Raw genomic sequence first — 18,382 nt, forward strand, 5'->3', positions numbered from 1 at the left:
TTTCCCTGATTTCAGCATGTGCTGTTCACCCTGCCTCCCCTCATGCCCACTTCCTGTTCATTGTTCAAGGTGTACTTTAGGAGTCACCCATCATAAAGCCTTCCTTAATTCCGGTGGGCACGGTTGATCATTCCCTCATTGTGCTCCTATAGTTCTTACATGTTGGCATTTCCTTCATTTTTCATTGCTGCCTTCATGTTGGGGCCACTTCCTAGCCTGAGCGCCTAGAGGGCAGAGAGGGCCTCTTGTTCATTTAGTCCCTGGTGTCTGACAGGTGGTGAGTGCCAGCTAAAGCTTTTTGAAGAGATGACCAGGGGGTCTGGAGGCTCCTAAGACAGCATCAGTGCAGCATCCTGCAGGCAGGGGGCGTTAGTGGGCTGCACTACAGCTGTCTAACTGAAGGCCAAGGGGAGTCTTCAGGTTTTTTGGAAGTGCAGCTTCTGGAGCAGGAAGGGGGATTTCTGGCTGGGTGAGAAGGGCAGCATGGACCTCATCTATGTTATGGCTCTTATGGGCCTAGGCCAGAGGTGTCCTTAAGTCATGCTTTCCACACACACCCCTTTCCTCACAACTCTGTAGATTATCCCTGGTTTACAGGTGAGGAAAGCAAAGCTCAGAGTTTAATCACTTGCCTAAGGCCACACTATTTCATAAGCAGTTTGTAGTTACCAGAACTGTCACTCTAGGCTTGTGGCTTTTCCATTGACCACTACTCCCTTATTTGATGCAGGTCTCTGCTCAGATGTCATCAGAGAGACCTACCCTGACTGCTCTAAAATACCAACAGGTCAGTCACTTTTTACCCCCTCATTTTGTTTTATTTTCCTTCCTAACACAATCATTATACTCATTAATTGCTAATTCTAAATGTGTATTTTATAAGGGAGGGACATGGTCTGCTTTGTTCACTAAGTAGCAACTGGCACATGGTAGGTAACCAATAAGAATCTGTGGAATAAGTGAATTCATTGGCAGTGGTTAAGACTATGGAGCCAAAGTTCTTAGGTTGAATCCTTGCTCTGTTACTGTCAACTAGAGCAAGCTACATAACTCCCGAATGTCAGTCATCTATAAAATGGGAATGATAATAGTGCCTGCATCATAGGGTTGTTGTGAGGACTAAATGGCTCTACCTGTATGCTTGCAATAGGATAAGGTGTCTACTAAGTGCTTGATAAATGTTGGTGGTTATAATTAACCTATCGTATTAAGCCCTGTTCTGGTTCCTGACTTGAGATCCAGACCTCTTGTCCTTAAGGAGCTGAGAGGCAAGTGCTGTGGGGGAGTGAGATACATGTAGAGAGAAGAGCAGGAGCAAAGGCATGGATGGAGCTGTGAAGGTGCTAGATAGTGAAGATTATAGGAAGTCTAGTGCTAGAGAAGAGTCTGAGACAGACGGGGGAGCACCCCAGGTCAAGAATAGAGCTTTACCAGTCTCCCCAGAACTCCATGTTCCCCTGCTCCCCATCCCAGTCCCAACTACCTCCCTCCATTCAACTTCTTGACATTATAGTAATAATCACTTACTTGAGTTTCTTTATTGTTTGTTTTTCTTACTCCTCACCTGGGGATATTTTTTCCATTGATTTTTAGAGGGAGTGGAAGGAAGGGAGAGACAGAGAAAGAAACATTGATGTGACAGTGACACATCGATTGGTTGACCAGGGCCAGGGATCAAGCCTGCAATTGAGGTACATGCCCTTGATCGGACTCAAACCTGCAACCTTTCAGTCCGAGGGCTGATGCTCTAACCACTGAGAAACGTGGCCATGGCAAGTTTCTTTATTGTTTTATCACCCAAGTGTGTATCCTTACATACTATAGTTTTCAGCCTCAGTTTTAAAAAACGTGATACAGCTTTTAAGTTTTGTTTAATCTAAAGGGCCCCTTCTACACACACAGCCTTTTATTTTATTTTATTTTATTTTATTTTATTTTATTTTATTTTATTTTTTTTACAGTTTATCTGTTGAAGAACCTGGGCCATTGATCTGTAGTTTTCCAGTCTGGATTTTGCTAATTTTATGCTAGGGTGCAGTTTACTGTGCTCCATCATCTCTGCGTTTTCTACAAATGAGCAGCTAGATCCAGAGACCTGATCTGCCTCAGGTTTGATGAACTCTAGATGGTTGTATGCTCATTTATCAGGAGGCACATCATGTCTCGCGTTTACTTTTTTAAAAAAAATATTTTTATTGATTTCAGAGAGGAAGGGAAAGGGGGAGAGAGAGAGAGAGAAACATCAATGATGAGAGAGAATCATTGATTGGCTGCCTCCTGCACACCCTCCACCAGGGATCGAACCTGCAACCCAGGCATGTAACCTTGACTGGAATCAAACCCGGGACCTTTCAGTCTGCAGGCAGACACTCCATCCATCGAGCCAAACCGGCGAGGGATGGTGTTTACTTTTTTGATGTTAGCAGCCATTGATGCTCAATTCCTACATCCTATAAGTAATTTACTTGGGTGGGGGCAATGCAACATAGAGATATTCTAACCTATCTTTTTGTTTTAATTTATTAGATGAAGTAATTTTATTAGGAAATGCTGCCCCTCATCTATTTGATCTCTCAGAGTTTGTATAGGAAAAGCAGGATAAGTGTGTAATTTTATTTACTCAACTTTTAAGATAACGAACTGGACTTGGCTCCCTGTTATCCTCAGAAGGTGGCATTTAAAAAAAATATGATGATGAACTCAGGTTTAAATGTAGTTGATGGTTTCATCCCATTGCAATTATTATTATTGTTCCTATTTGGCTGTTAGGAGCCTCTTTAAGTTGGCTCCTGAGATGACTAGTGGTTGCTTTCTGGTATTTCAAGATGCTACAGGCTCTTCTTGTACATTTTCTATCCTAGACTTGGAATCAGTAATTTTGCTAAGAAGCTTCACATGTGTTTTACCCATCCCTGATGTATAAAGGCAGCCCTGCCACCTTCTGCTGTTCAGGTTTAATGATCTTGCCAAGATGGTGACTTTTTTTTGGTCTGCTGGTCCTTAGACACAAGTGGTCCAAATGACCCTGATGGCAGGGTACTGGGACCTATAGAACTTAGTTCCCTCGCAAGAGAGTGCGCTTTCTGGGGACCAGCACTTCCAACCCTGCAGAACCCAGAGTTCAAGGATCAGGAAGCACAGTCTCCCTCAGTGGGTCTTTGGAAGTGATTGCAACTGTGGCCATTCCTGCTTCTTGGTTTTGGGACCTATGTGTTCTTCCTTAGGGACACACAGTACCACATACATGTCTCTGATTTAATGCATTATAATCTGAAGGATGGCACTCCCCCATCCTTGCATATTATTGCCTCAGATTATTGAAGCTAGTGCTTCAGTTGTGCCTTCAGTAGGCCATTCCAGTGCTCTTTGAGGTTGGCAGTTTCCGAATGGTGCAGTATATAGATAACCAGTAGATCCTAATAGCATGGGTCCACTCCCTAACTTCCTTCCCTGTGAAATGGACGCGCTGGTTGGAAGCCATGCTGGAGGGAATTCCATACCTGATGATCAGGTCTGAACTTCTGGATATTGGTGCTGTCTCAGGTTCTGTGGGCAGAAAAGACTAACTAACTTATTCCCAGAATAGAGCTGTGTCCCTGTGAAGATGAACTGCTGGCTCTCTCGGGATGGAAAAGGCCTAATATAGTTGATTTGCCATCAAGTGGCTGGTTGATCTCCTCTTATCAGGGACTCAGCATTGGTCTCTTGCTGGCAGATTGGACATTCAGAGGTAGCAGTAGCTGGAATAGCGATGGTACATGGAGGCCATGCTGTTGGGCCTATGCATAGCCTCCGTCTTTGCCATTGTGACCAACTCCTTGATGTGCCTATTAAGCCAGTTCCAGGATGGCCAATGACAAAGTGGCTGAGTCACTTAATCTACTTGTGTGTTCAGCTTTCTTCTATGGTAGATGCTTTGTGGTGGTACCAATGTGTGATACAAAAGGCTTTCATGCTTTGTGCCTACTCCTAAAATGTCCATCCATATGCCTCTTCCCAGACCTTCTTGCCCTCAGTCTTCCAGACTTTTCTTTTCCAGTCCTCTGACCAGCCAGCTAGACCACTGGCCACTGCCCAGGAATGTATATATACTCTCCTGCATATAGCTCTCCTTCCATAACCAGGTGCACCACCTGCAGCTCTGCTCATTGAGTAGATTTTTCTCTTGCTTTCCCTGGCTTCCTACTGTCTTTCAAGGCAGCTCCTGGGTGTAACTGTCAGGCAGCCACTGTCCATTTTCAGCTTCCACCCACATACCAAGCTGACCCATTAGCAAACCAAGCTCAGTTACCATTTCCGTCTTACAATGAAATACTGCTGGCTGCACCTGGCTTTATGACTTGGCAGGTCTGATAGAATCCAGTTTATAACGGGAAGTTCTTGATGTACTGTCCCTTGATGCTCATGGTCTAGCATTTCATTTATTTTTATTTCATTTTTTAAAAAATTGATTTTAGAGAGAGGAAGGGGAGAGAAAGAGAAACATCGATGAGAGAGAAACATTGATTGGTGGCCTCTCGCATGCAACCCAACTGGGGATCGAACCCACAACCTGGGTATGTGTCCTGACCAGGAACTGAACCCACCACCTTTGGTATATGGGACGACGCTCCAACTAGTTGAGCCGCACTGGCCAGGGCTAGCGTTTCATTTAAGCCAGGGCCAAGCCACATGCCAGGGACTGTTTCTCATAAGGTGCAGATGGCATGGCTTTGCTCCAGAAGCCCAGGGGCCTGCTTTGTGATTCTTTCACTGGGGTTTGCAGTGAGCACTACATTGCTTCTTTACTCATCACTGACACTTCCAACATTATAGAGTCCACTGGATTATATGACCCAAATGATAAAATATTTGCTTAGCAGCTTGAACCTCTTATAGAACCTTCTTCTGCTCCAGGGTAGCAAATCACTGAGTCTTCTTAGGGTTTATACCAGTGATGGCGAACCTATGACACGCGTGTCAGAGGTGACACGCAAACTCATTTTTTTGGTTGATTTTTCTTTGTTAAATGGCATTTAAATATATAAAATAAATGTCAAAAATATAAGTCTTTGTTTTACTATGGTTGCAAATATCAAAAAATTTCTATATGTGACATGGCACCAGAGTTAAGTTAGGGTTTTTTAAAATGCTGACACGCCGAACTCAAAAGGTTCGCCATCACTGGTTTATACCCACCTTCTGGAGCACATGTGTCTTACCAAGGTTTTCAATAAACTAGCCACCTCCTGCTTTTCCCACTCAATCACCATGATGTAATGGATCTGTAATGCTCTATGGGTTGTCCAGATGGTCCAGATCTCTTTGGACATTATTACCACTGAAGGCAAAAGAATTAACGTAACTTTGGGGGAAACGGTAAATGAATATTATTGTCTGTTCCACATGAGTGTGAACTGTTTCTGATCCTCCTGTTCCATTGGAATAGAAAAGAACACATTTACCAACTCAGTGGTCACATACCATGTATCTGAGGTCTGAGTGCCTGCTCTAGCAATGATAGCACATCCAGCACAACAGTTAGGGCAACTCCTTGGCTGAGCTGTGATAGCCTATGTTATTCTTCAGGATTCATCTGGCTTTCCAGGGGCCAGACTGGAGAATTAAATGGAGATATAATAGGGTCCAACATCCCTGCATCCTTTAGGTCTTTTGGTGGCATTAATCTCTCCCAGCCTCCAGCCCCCACAAGTTGTGATTTTTTAAAAATTTAAATCTTGGCTAGGTGGGGGTGGGGAGCAATTTCAGAGACTTCTGCTTGGTGTTCCCACTATGATTGCTCAGATCTCCAGGCTAAGGACTCAGTGTTGAGGTTACTCTAATTGCCAGTATATCAATTCCAATTACACACATGGGGATTGGGGAAATGACCAATTGGACTGATCTATGGACTCAGGGGACTGCAACTGAGCTTTAGCCAGGGCTCTATTTATCTAGCCCCAGAAGTCCTACTCTAATAGGGCAGGGGTCATGATGACACTTTGGGTCTTTGTATGTTAATAGTAGATCAGACCTTTTCCCCAGTAGTCCTTGAAACACCCGGGCATTCCCCTTTCCACAGTGTACCGTCACCTGGGTAAGTGGTGATAGCCATAGGTCATTCCTGGATTCCTACAGGAATCTCTGTAGTAAATAGTTGTCACTAGGTCTTGGGGACTGGCCTTCCCTTTAGTCAGTGAGTTTTGTATCTAAATATTGGCATAGCTCTGGGAACTGATCATGCTTTCTATTGAGGTGCCCACCCTCTGCTACTCAGTTCTGGTTGTGGAAGTTAAGTAGCTCCCTTGTTGGCGGTCAGTTTTGCTCCTAGGGACATTATGTTCTATTGACCATTTTCATAGCTCCCTGCTGGTCAAGCACCCTTGTCTGTCTTTCCAACCTTGTAAGGCTTTGAGGTAATGATGGCCTCCTGGCATCTGATGGTTAAGTTCTACCAACTGGCCTCTGTTACTTCAGGGCCTCATCATTTCTATGACCATTTCTGAGCTAGCTTGCCTCTCTGTCAGCTCTGGCCTGCTGGAGGTAGTCCAGTAGGTCAGCATGGTGCAGTCTTCTGACTGACACTTAAAAACAATAGTGTTTTTATTTATTCTTCTGTTCATTTTTCCAACAAATATTTATTGAGTCCCAATTATGTGCCAGACACTGCTCTAGGCATTTGAGAAGCAGTAGGGGCGGTGGTGGAATTAGAGGGAAGGGACAGGATTCTAGTGTTGCTTCAGAGGCAAGACTATACAACCTGGTGATGGATTGGATTAGGGATAAGGAAGAAGAGTTGTCAAGGTGTCTCCCAGGCCTTAGGGATGCACAGCCTACGCCTCAGTTCACTACATGGACTTGTGATTTTAGCCAAGCTAAAACGTGTGTGGTGGCATGTGTGTCCATGCTCATAGGCTTACATTCGCCTGTGGGACACCTGTCAGCTGTTTTGAACTTCCTTCACTCATACTAATTCTGAGGAGGTGGGGCAGGCTGGGCACATGAAAATCCCTGGATCTTGAGGTTCCGTCCTGCCTTTCCCTGACCCTGCTGTTTCCTCTGGGGTGGGGCAGGCCCTGTACACTTCAGCCCTGGCTGGGGTCATAGTGATCTCAACTTCCGAAAGGTTTATTCTAGGGTCTGACCTTTAACTTGAGCTGCGCAGGCTGGACAATTGTAGCAACCTCGGAACTACAGGATTAATTGCTGAGAGCCTGGTTTCCATACCTTGATTGCTCATCCCAGAGCTGGGCCAAGGGCATCCCTGGATCAAATTGTGTTACTTTCCATCTTGGTTCAAATTCTTGAATCCCAATCTCTTGCTCTGTCCTTGCTAACTTCTGGCCTCTGGGACAGCCAATACCATCCCTACCTCTGTGGGCAGTCATGCATCAAGCAGCTGTTTGACTCCTGATGCTTCACTTTCCCATAATGTTACTGTTCTCAGTGATGTTACAACTGAGAACCAAAACAAAGAAACCTTTAACCAAGATCTTGTAAGACATTCTAAAAGCTTCCTGGCTTTGTGTGTGCTGCCTCGTTGTTTTAGTTTTGGCATTGGGAGGGCCCTCTGATGAAAGTTGGAATTGCATGACTTTAGCCCACCACTGTAGCTTACCTGGTTTGTACAGATTTTAAAAACACATTTATTTTTATTGATTTCAGAGAGGAAGGAAGAGGGGGAGAGAGAGATAGAAACATTAATAATGAGAGAGAATCATTGATTGGCTGCCTCCCACACACCCCACACTGGGGCTCAACCTTGCAACCTGGGCATGTGCCCTGTCCTGGAATCGAACCGTGACCTCCTGGCTCATAAGTCGTCGCTCAACCACTGAGGCATGCCAGCCAGGCTGATAAACACCTGTGGAAGGAGGGGAAGATTGGGGAGGGGATGGGGAAAGGGAGACGTCAGGATGCCATGCAGGCCAGAGCCAGCATTGACTGATGCCATCGGAGCTGGGGCTAGAGTGGCCCTTCAGAGTGGTTTCCTCCGAGTTTGTTTAGTTTCCTTGAATTAATTACTGATTTAACCCCAAGCCCTTGCCCAATTGTCAGAATCTCCTTTCAATATTGTAGTTTGAGTTAGATATTCTATGCATTTTTGCCTCTCTCTCTCTCTCTCTCTCTCTCTCTCTCTCTCTCTCTCTCTCTCTCTCTCTCTCTCTCCTCTCTCCTCTCTCTCTCTCGTTTTCTTTGTTGATCCTCACCAGAGAATATTTTTTCCATTGATTTTTAGAGAGAATGGAAGGGAGATGGAGAGACAGAGAGAGACACATGGATTGGTTGCCTCCTGCATGCACCCCAAGCAGGCTGGGAATTTGTTTGTTTGGTAGTCAGCACTGACTTCCAAGTCCTTCTAGTATGCCTTTCTGCACTGCATAGCCTGACAAGCCAATAAAACCAGAATAAACAATAGTTCCAGACTCTCTTGCAGCTAGGGTCCTGGATATGATTTACTTTGTGCCAGTGAAATGTTTTCATGTACAATTTGAGAAATGGGAGCGAAGCAGAGGCTATTTTCCAACTGGTTTTGGCTTTATTTTGCTTATAAGAAACACTGTAGGTAAGTCTATCATCCAGTTTATAGGTATTGAGAAGCAGTTGCTGTGATGGCAACTTCTTCATATCTTGAATCTTGAGAGGTTAAGTACCTTGTACAAGGTTACATAAATAATAAGTGATTGTTCAAGCTCAGATGTCCGAATTCACAGCTACTCAGAGTGTTCTTAAGGTTTGCCTATGTTGTGCAGAAATAGTAGCTTTCCTGGCAGGTTAGGTCTGGTGTCTTCTGGGAATCGTTCCTGAAGGCTCAGCCTAGAGCTTACCCCTGTAGTTATTTCAATCATTTTGTAAGCTTTTAGTTCTTTTCATTACATACTTTTAGAGCCATTTGGATTTCTGGCACTGAAACCTTCTCACTAGCATAATTCAGGAAAAATCCTTCTGGGATCTGGACAGGGAGAGCCTATCTCCAAAAATTCCAGGTTTCCAACAACCAGGGGCAAGTACCTGTGCAAGTACCTGAATAGAGGAACTCAGAAAATACGGTACCAGCCTGGCTTGGCTTCTACAGGTCCTGCCTCTATTGGGTTGATGGGAAAATGAGAATCTTTTACTTGCCCATTCTGCAGCAGAGCCTGCACTCAGCATGTCACACAAACAGACTCTTCCACAACTCGCTAGAGCCCCCAGAGCCGGTGTGATTACCCTCAGCTTACACATGGGGAAGCTCAGATTCCAAAAGGCTAAGAAATGACAGGATCATAGCTAACATCCATGTCTGTCTACACACTCAGCCTATACTCGTTTACATTTTTAAAAATCTTTTGTCATTTACATTTTAAAAATCTCTTTTCCTAATTATAAGTGTAATACCTGTTCATTGAAGAAACTGTCATTGCCCCTTTGGTGTTATGGGATTATTTTTTCTGCACATGTATTTACATAATTGTAAATTCCCTGCTTCTATCATACAAGCTGCCCAGTTTTTGATATAAGCTGTATTTTTTCATTTCCTTTTTTTCTTAAACACTGACATGAACAATATTTCAGAAATAAGAAGTAATTGATAAACTGGCTTATGTTGACCTATGATTAAATGAAAGAGCAAAATGGATCAACAGATAATTGCAAGGTACCACACGTCACGTCTTATGTTATTAAGAGGCTCTGTGAGCTAATTTAAAAGGGTTACAACACCTCTAATATCAGTAATCTTTCTGATGATTTTAATGACTGACCAAAGAGTGTGTGTGTGTGTGTGTGTGTGTGTGTGTGTGTCTGTCTGTCTTTTGATTGCTGATTATCTTCCCACAGGCTTTAGGCAGTAGTTACCAGTGTTGCCACAAGAATTTAAAAGATGTTATCTGTTGCCTGTTTAGTGTAAATTGGTCCAGGCTGATAACTCACCATCATCAGGTGTCAACAATTCTAAGGCAGCAGGAGAAATTCAGTTATACTCTGAGGCGGAAAATGAACTACAAACAAAGCCCACATTGAAAATGAGCATGACCTTAAAAATTGGATGGGATCTAGACTTCATTTGATTTTAGGTTCCTCAGGTGGTAACAATAAAAACACAATAAAAACCCACCTCCACTCCAGTTCTCCTCCTCCTCCTTCGATGGCAATATAGTCACATGGTTCAGTAGCTAAAAGCTATAAAGAGAGAATCACTGAAAACCTTCCTCCCATTCTTTTTTTAAAAATATTTTTAAATTGTTTTCAGAGAGGAAGGGAGAAGGAAAAGAGATAGAAACATCAATGATGAGAGAGAATCATTGATCAGCAGACTCCTGCACGCCCCCAACTGGGGAGAGAGCCCATAACATGGGCATGTGCCCTGATCAGGAATCAAACTGTGCCCTCCTGGTTCATAGATAGATGTTCAATCTCTGAGCCACACCAGCCAGCATCCCTCCCATTCTTGACCTTCATCTACCCTGATTTCCTCTTAATTTCTTATATGTTTTTATAGAAATTATATAAAAGCAAATACATATAGATTCTTGTTTTTATAGGAAAAGTAGCAAAATATACATGTTGTTTTGCACCTTTTTTTTCATTTAAAAGTATATTTTGGAGATCTTTCCATATTAGAACATGCAGAGCTTCTTCATTTTTTATTTTTAGCTGCATAATGTTCTATTTTATGGATGTTACATAATTTATATTTCTAGCCCCCTATTGATGGCCACTTGAATTGTTTCTAATCTTTTGCTGCCACAAACATTGCTGTGATGAATAGCTTTGTACATGTCATTTTGCACATTTTGTGCTAGTCAATCTGTATTAAATATATATTTAATTAACTGAAATACTTTAAGATTGTTTTGTAAAATTTATATCAATATACACTCCTACCACTAATGTTTTAAATGCCTGTTTCCTTAATCTTACTGTAAGAACGCGTCATCAAACTTTGAATTTTTTGTTTCATATGTTTAAAATCCATTACATATCTTTTAATTCATGTCCTTTGCTCATTTTCTATTGGATCACTAGTCTTCAATTAACATCAGGTTTCTTTTGCAGTTTATCATTTGTTCTTTGACTCCATTTATGTTTTTTTAACATCAGAGGTTTAGGTGTTTTTTTTTATAGTTGAACTCATTAATCTTTTATGGCAGTGGTTCTCAACCTTCCTAATGCTGCGACCCTTTAATACAGTTCCTCATGCTGTGGTGACCCCCAACCATAAAATTATTTTCGTTGCTACTCATAACTGTTATTTTGCTACTGTTATGAATCGTAATGTAAATATCTGATATGCAGGATATATTTTCATTGTTACAAATTGAACATAATTAAAGCATAGTGATTAATCACAAAAACAATATGTAATTATATATGTGTTTTCCGATGGTCTCAGGCGACCCCTGTGAAAGGATCGTTAGACCCCCAAAGGGGTCGCAATCCACAGGTTGAGAACCACTGTTTTATGGCTTCTGGATTTGGGATGATAGAAACACTTTCCATGCTACAATATAAAATTTTTTAAAATTATTTTTTAGTAACTTTGAGATTTTTTAAAAAGTTAACTCAGTGAGGCCTGAGGAATAAATTCAACTTTATTTTTGTCTAGGTGGCTACTCATTTGTCCCAATACCATTTATTTAGTGATCTGTATTTTCTCCAATGACTTGAGATGTCAGCTTTATTATATTGTATCTATGTATGATATTTTCTTTCTTTTTTAAAAAATCTTTGTTGTTGAGATTATTATGGATATCCCTCTCTTTTTCCCCCATTGCCCCCCTCCACCCAGTTCCCATCCCGCCCCAGGCCTTCGCCACCCTATTGTCTGTGTCCATAAGTAATGCATATATGCATATAAGATCTTTGTTTAACTCTTCCCCCCCCCCCCCGCCCTCCTTCCCTCTGAGAATTGTCAGTCTGTTCCATTTCCATGCCTCTGATTCTATTTTATTCACCAGTTTATTCTGTTCATTAGATTTCTTATTCGTTTATTTTGATTTTTAGATTCAATTGTTGAAGGTCTGTATTTGTTTCCATTTTGTTGTTCATATTTTTTATCCTTTTCCTTTTCTTCTTCTTCCTCTTCTTAAAGAATACCCTTCAATTTCATATAATACTGGTTTAGTGGTGATGAACTCTTTTAGCTTTTTCTTGTTTGTGAAACTCTTTATCTGGCCTTCAATTCTAAATGAGTGCTTGGCTGGGTAGAGTATTCCTTGCTATTCATCACTTTGAATATTTCTTGCCACTGCCTTCTGGCCTGTGTAGTTTCTGTTGAGAAATCAGCTGACAGTCATATGGGCATTCCCCTGTAGGTAACTAACTGCTTTTATCTTGCTGCTTTTAAGATTCTCTCTTTGTCTTTATCCCTTGGCATTTTAATTATGATGTGTCTTGGTGTGGTCCTCTTTGGGTTCCTCTTGTTTGGGACTCTCTGTACTTCCTAGACTTGTAAGTTTATTTCTTTCACCAAGTAGGAGAAGTTTTCTGTCATTATTTCTTCAAACAAGTCCTCAATATCTTGCTCTCTCTCCTCCTCTGGTACTCCCACAATGCAGATGTTGGTACGCTTGAAGTTGTCCCAGAGGCTTCTTACACCATCCTTATATTTTTGGATTCTTTTTTCTTTTTCCTCCTCTCGTTGGGTGTTTTTTGCTTCCTCATATTTCAAATTGTTGATTTGATTCTTAGAATCCTTCACTCCACTGTCAAATCCCTGTATATTATTCTTTATTTCAGTCAGTGTATGCTTAATTTCTAACTGGTCCTTTTCCATTTTTTTAGAGGTTTCTAGAAGATTCTTGAGTAATCTTATAACCGTGGTTTTGAACTCTATATCCAGTAGTCTGCTCTCTTCCATTTCTTTCATACCTCCCTGTCTCCGCATTTTGGCTGCTTCCCTGTGTTTGTTTCTATGTATTGGGTAGAACTTCTATGTCTCCTTGAGTTGGTAGAGTGGCCGTGTGTGGTAGGTGTTCTATAGGGCCCAGTGGCTCAGAACTCCCCAGTCACCTGAGTGGGGAGCTCTAGGTGCACTCCTTTGTGAGCTGTGAGCACAATCTTGTTGTAGTTGAGACTTGATTGCTATTGGTGTCACTGGGAGGAATTGACCTCCAGGCCAATTGGCTGTGAGGACCAGCTGCAACTACAGTGGGAGAGCTGCTGTGCAGGAGATACCCCTATGGATCAGGATTTGCTTCAGTGGGGCTTTGGTGCTCACTGAGTCAGCCCCTTGAGTGTGTCGCTTATGGATGGATGTGTAGAGTTGTAATCTGGTATGGTCTGACACTGATCACCAGGTACACTAACTCTTGAGTCTCCTGGGAGGTGCAAAGTCAGCCACTGCCTGGGGCCACCCAGCAGGAGCTACAGAGAGATTACAAATTCCTCCTCTTTGTATTGGAAGTGCCCAGATGAGGCCTAGCTATGAAGCAAGGCAGGCTGGTGCTGGTGCTGGGTCTTGGCCTTTTATTGACAGGTTTGGGGCTCCCTAACTCAGCTGCAGCTTATTTGAGAGATTTTATCCTGAGTAAGAAAAGGCTATTCATTTGCAAAAGCTGCTGCACACAGCTTGGGTGGGGTTGTAAATTGGATGAGGCAGGGTCTTAGGGAATCACCAGGGTAGAGCAAACAGAAATGGCTGCCAGTCAGCCTTGCAACTGGGGAGGTCACAACATAGGAACAATGATCCCTGCAAGCACCTCCCTCTGGGAGAAAGCTGCCCTGAGTTTCTGCCCTGATGCCAGATAATCCAGTTCCTCCTCGTATGTGTCTCTGTTTCCCCAGAGCCTTGCCCTGGTGCTGGAGCTCAGAGGAAGTGGGACCTTGTAAGTTCAGTCCATGTTACTGGCCTTTTAAAAGGAACAGCTGGACCTCCAGCAGCCTCTGTGTCACTGAGCCCCAGTCTGCACTGGTTTTTACAGTCTGTAGTTCTTACTGCCTGTAGGGACGTCTTTTCCCAGCTCTGGGACCCTGGGCTGGGGGGCTGGTGTGGGGCTGGGACCCCTTCTTCCTCCTAGCAGCCTCCACAGAGACCAGCCCATTCCACTCCTCCACACTTCCTACTAGTCTCAGTGTGCTGTCTTCTTTACCTCTTTAGTTATAGGACTTCCATCCAGCCAGCTTTCTAGCAGTTCTGGATGATAGTCGTTCTGTATTTTAGTTGTAATTTTGATGTGGTTGCAGGAGGCGGTGAGTACAGGCATTTACTTACACTGCCATCTTGGAGAATCTGTATCTATGTATGATTTTGTGACTATTTCTGGATGTTATATTTACTATTAAATTAATCTTGCATTCTGAAATGTATCCCACTTAATTATGACCCTGAATTCTGATTAATTTTTTTGTTTAGGGTTTTTAATTATGGTCATAACTGATACTGATCTATATTTGCTTTTTTGTGTACAATATTATAAAGTTTTGGTATTAATTATATGTTTGCTTCATAGAAAGAAGGGGGAGCACCAAAGGTTTTAAAACAAAAATTGTTATATGCATATTTTGGAAGTGGTGTTGAGAATGAATACTTATTATATATCTTTTCTGCTGGCTGTAAGCTTTTTGAGGTAGTCTTTGCCTCAAATTTATCTTGTATTTCCCACAGTGCCTAGCAGTGTCTGGCACACATACGAGCTATATGGAGCAGTAGTTAAGAAGGAGGATCTGATGCCAGATGTCTTGGCATTGAGTAGGATTCAACCCTATCCACCTGTCTTTCTCCCACCTCACTCAGAGGACCACTTACTACTCAAAGTTTAATGGAGAATTATGTGGAACTGGATAGGAACATTTTTGGCTGTAAATAGCAGAAAACCCAATTCAAAAAACCAAGGTGAGATACCATTTCACATTCATTAGGATGGCTATTATTAAAAAGCAAGCAAGCAAACAAAAAACACCCAAGCCAGGAAATAAGTGTTGGTGAATATCTGAAGAAATTAGAATGCTAGTGCATTGCTGGTGGGAGTGTAAAATAACACTGCTGCTATGGTAAATAGTTTTGCCCTTCCTGGAAAAATTAAAAATAGAATTACCATATGATCCAACACATCCACTCCTTGGTAAATACTAAAAAGAATTGAAAGCAGAGGCATAAATATTTATACACCCATGTTTATAGCAGTATTACTCATGATAGCCAAAGGGTGGAAGCAATCCATCGACAGATGAATGGATAAACAAAATGTGGTATACAATACAATGGAATATTATTCAGCCTTAAAAAATAAAGGAAATTCTGACACATGCTACAATATGGATGAATGTTGAAGACATCATGCTACATGAAATAAGCCAGCTACAAAAACTATATGATTCCATATAGTTTGACTACTTAGAGTAGTCAAATTCACAGAAACAGAAAGTAGAATGGTGGCTGCCAGGAGCGGGATGGGGAGTGAGCAATTATTATTTAATGAGTAGAGTTTCAGTTTTGCAAGATGAAAAAAGATCTAGAGGTGAATTGCGGCAATGGTTATACAATATGGATATACTTAATGCCACTAAATTTTACACTTTAAAATGGTTAAAGTGGTAATTTTTATGTTACATATATTTTACCATAATTTTAAAAAGTAAAAATAAAATATAAATGTAAAAAAGGATCAATTAAAAAATAAGGACGTGTATTGGCACATATCACGAGGTGCTGAGGTGGGGCATGCCTTCGGGTTGGCGTTTCAGTGTTTCTCTTGGCTTTCCCCCTTCCCCTTGGTATCAAGAAGGTTGTCCCTGTTTCTCATTCTCCACAATAACATCACAGGAAGAACAGAGAACCCCTCCATTCCAGCCTTTCAAACAAAGGGCCCAAGATTCACTCTGATTGGAACATTGTCAAATGCTTATCTTGAACCAGTGTCTGTTGCAAGGGGAATGGAATGAAAGATATTGTCTGAAGCCAATTCCAAAGCCTGAAGTTGAAGGTTGTGCAGCTTCTCTCCTAGGAACCGGACTGCCTCAGGGAGGGATGAATATCTGTTAGGAAGGAGGAGGGAACAGATAGGGTAAATAACCAAAACATTTACTACCTCACATCCAGTTCAGACATATTGAAAAAGTTTTCCAGGAGACGTGAAAGCCCCTATGGAGAAGAAATTAATGTGTGTGCAAGAGCAGATGGGTTTTCCTTCCTGCGTTAGTCCTCAGGATCTGCTCATCTGCAGACTTGAGTATTTCACCCGTAGCTCATTGTTTTTTGGAGGCATCTCAGCAAACACCTTTTTCCTTGGGGTAATCAAGATGTTGCACTTCATTTATTCAAATAGTTATTGAGACAGACTTCATATCTTTCAGGCAAAGGGAGCAGCGTGTGTAAAAGAAGAAATGTATATGGGGGAAAGTGACAAGCTCCTCATACAAGTAATTTGATGTTACTGGAACAGAGCTTATAAGAGAGAAGTGAGAAAGGTAAAATGGGATTGAATCATAAAGGTCTTTGGCTAGGCAACTCTTGTTTCAACTTATTTATTGAAGTAAAACACTTATGCCCGCTGGCCGGGGTGGCTCAGTGATTGAGCGTTGACCTATGAACCAGGAAGTCATGGTTTGATTCCTGGTCAAGGAACATGCCTGGATTTCAGGCTTGATCCTCAATAGGGGGCATGCAGGAAGCAGCTGATCAATGATTCTCTCTCATCATTAATGTTTCTATCTCTCCCTTTCCTTTCTGAAATCAATAAAAATATCTTTAAAAGATACACAATAAAGTGCATAAGGTGAATAATCTTCAGCCAACATCTCAACAAATTTTTATATATGTGCACATCCAAATACACCCAGACCTAGCAGAACATTTCCAGCATTCCAAAGGTTCCTTCATGCTCCTTCCCAGTCAATACCCATCCCCATAGGGAACTACTATTTTGGATTCTATTGCTGTGAATTAGTTCTACCTACTCTTAAATTCCACAGAAGTGGAATTATACAATATGTACCCTTTTGTATCTGGTTGCTTTCACTCAGTGTAATGATCATGAAATGCCTCCATGTTGCTTGTTTCAGAGTTTGATCGTTCTATTGCTCCGTGGTATTCCATTGAATGACTATTCCACAATTTGTTCATGTGTTCTGTAGTTTGGTGGACATTGTTTCCAGTTCCATGCTAGTGTGAACATAGCTATTATGAACATTCTTGTACATTTCTTTGGTGCACATATGCACTAATTTCTCTGGGGTATATACCTAGAAGTGGTTAGGCATGTTTTGCTATAGTAGATACAACCCAACAGTTCTCCAGAGTGGTTATATCAAGGGACTTTTGACTTTAGACCAAGGAGGACTGGGAATGGTATGAAATTTACATCTCACTTTGGCAGCCACTGTGGAAGATGCACAGAAAGGGGTGAGATGCTAGACAGGGAGACCAGTAAGGAACCATGACCAAGGGCAACAGACCAGGTGAGGGATGATGCGGCCCTGAGCTCAGGCAGCTCGCGTGGAGGAAGAGTATGGTTTTGAGAGATGGTAAGAAGTTGATGTGATTGTTTGGAGGTGGTGGGGAGAGGATGAAGTTCAGGATGCCTGCCAGGTCTCTGAGTTGGTGATGGCAGAATGGAGGTGGACTTCTCTAAGAGAGAGCGAGCATTGAGAAGGAACAGGTTAGAGGAAGATGAGCTCCCTTTTGAACAGATTCAATCTGAGGGACCTGTGAGGTGGTGGTAGCCAGCAGGCAATTGGAGGTACAGGACTGAAGCTAAGGGGAGAGATCTAAACTGGGCATTTCTATTCTGGAATCTGGGGAATGAGTGAACCATGGGGAAGAGGGTGTGAAAAGGGGATCCCAAGAAGATGATCAAGAAGGCTTTTCTTGCCTGGCCGGTGTTGCTCAGTGGTTGAGCATCAACCTATGAACCAGGAGGTCACAGTTGCATTCCTGGTCTGGCCACATGACTGGGTTATGGGCTTGATCTCCAGTGTGGGGGCATGTGGGAGACAGTTGATCAATGATTCTCTCTCATCATTGATGTTTCTGTATCTCTCTCCTTCTCCCTTCCTCTCTGAAATCAATATATATATATATTTTTTTAAAGAAGGCTTTTCCTGAGAGGTAGGAAGAAAACCAGGAGCTTGCCTGCTGTGGTAAAAACTCAGGGGAGGGACATTTTCTAAAAGGAGTTTCCAGAGACTGCTGAGGAGTCAGGAGGATGGCCGTTGAAAAGTGTCCTATGAACACTGAGCTTAAACTAGTCATTCACAGTCAGGGGCATCCAGGATTCTCCGTCTCAACAGTCTGGTGTCAGAAGCGCACACCAATGAGGCGGGGCTGCTGGCTGGGCTGCCTCTCCCCTCCAGCCTGTTTCACAGCCTCAGTCCAGGGGCAGTGCCTGTGGCCTCTCAAAGTTTGTGGGGACCTCAGCTGGACAATGGAGGGCAGACAGCAGCTAGTGCATGGCCCACAGAGCCCCTCCTGACATCGGAACAC

This window comes from Myotis nattereri (assembly GCF_964212035.1).
Source record: "Myotis nattereri genome assembly, chromosome: 9".
Classification (NCBI taxonomy): Eukaryota; Metazoa; Chordata; class Mammalia; order Chiroptera; family Vespertilionidae; genus Myotis; species Myotis nattereri.